The following is a 1,857-nucleotide window of genomic DNA, read 5'->3' on the forward strand; positions in this document are numbered from 1 at the left end:
AACAAATTTTCTTTTCAAAATCAGAAAGTTAGTCGTTTTTTTTTGTGATCCGATGACGCCACCATTGATTTTCGAAATTCGGCCGACCAAACCTTCATGTTGCCGGTGATCTGACGATCTGGTTCCGGCTATCGAGATGGTTCCTGTAAGGACTGCGCAGGTGCAATACTTGCCGACGGAGATCTCCGAACCTCGGCCGACATCCGGGGCGACGTAGAATTTGAGGAAAGTGGCCAGTCGGCCTCACGTCCTCGCTGGGCCTCCTAGCTCTTTATTTTAACATCCTCCAATCCGCGGGGATGTTCAGGAATGAGCCTGGATGCCGGCCGAGGTCCGGAGATTTCCGATGGCAAGGATTCCCCATCTCGATAGTGGAACCCTAATGACAAGTCACCGGGAATATTATTTGCTTGCACACGCGCATTTTTTTTTCTATAACATTTCTCGCACGATTTTCCCATCATTGATCAGAAAATCGTTAAGTCTTTCAAAAAAATTTCCAACATGTCGGATTTCTCAAATTTGTTTGCCGCATGGAAATCGGCTGTTGCTGCAGCCCGCTAACGGTGCGAAATTCGTAAATACGATTTTCGAAAGAAAATTCTTTCGAAATTCGAACCCGTGTATGGCCTCTTTTAATCATCAACCACGCGAGTTACTAAATGTGTTACCTTCATTAAATGTAACCATGTTGCTACACTTCGAGGCGCCTCTCTTCTCTTTTATACTCTGGAGCTCCTGCTGGATTTTTCTTCCAAACGGTTACGTTACTATAATCTTTTTATATGGACTATAAACTGAAGGACTTATGAAGAAATGGTTGTGGAACGAATCATTTGAGTTTCCATTAGTTCTTATGGGAAACGTCGCCTTGCTATACAAGTGCTTTGGATTACAAGCATGCTTCTGAAAACGAATTCTGCACGCAATTTAAGGTTTTACTGTGTATTAAAATTTATGGTGCCGTGTCCCTCAACGTTCCTCATCAGGAAAAAAAAAAAGAAAAGAAAAAGAAAAAGAATAAAAAAAAAAAAGAAAAAGAAAAAAAAAAAAAGAAGAAAAAATGAAAAAAAAAAAAAAATAAAAAAAGAAAAAAAAAAAATAAAAGGAAAGAAGAAAAAAAGGAGAAAGGAGGGAACGAAAAATTCCTCCACCTTTTCCTCCTCCCCTTGCAGCCGCTCCTTCAGAATGACAGGTACACATTAAAGAAATATATATATATATATGTACACACATAAAAAAGTCACAAAGCGATGCAACCACTAAAAGGCCGGTCCCCAAAGGAAATGCACAGCGACAGACTGTGAGCCGTAACATGGAAAACAAAAAACGCCACAACAACATCCTCCCAACGCAAGGAAAACGCAGAATTAAAGTGAATTTATTCCTGGAAATAAAAAATCTAATCTGCCTCTGACGTCGGGCTCAAGCAGACTCTATTCAGAAGGACACTTGGGAAAAATAGATTGTTTTTTTTTCTTTTATTAATAAAAAGACAGAAAATGGTTGGAGAGGATAACTGTTACCTGACTACGATACAAACGGTGAAGGAAATTTGCGTTTTTTTTTTTTTTAAATAAAACATTGAGAAGAAAAAAAATAAATAAATAAGACAGGGAGAGTGGAGGTAGAAAGCGAGCAAGGTTGGGGGGGCGGGGGGAAGGGGAGTAAAGATGGCCGTACGCTGATCGAAATTCACCCGATTCAGCAGGAACCAGGCGAATGTCGATCAGGTGTGTGGCCGTCCCTGCTTGACAGAAGTTGAATGTTTGATCGGCTTCTGCTGAAAGGGCATCTTGGAAAATGTTTCCCGATTAGTGACACACGGTCGCATTACAAGGTCCCAGCAGGGGGAGG

The sequence above is a fragment of the Rana temporaria genome, chromosome 13 (genome assembly GCF_905171775.1).
Source record: "Rana temporaria chromosome 13, aRanTem1.1, whole genome shotgun sequence".
NCBI lineage: Eukaryota > Metazoa > Chordata > Amphibia > Anura > Ranidae > Rana > Rana temporaria.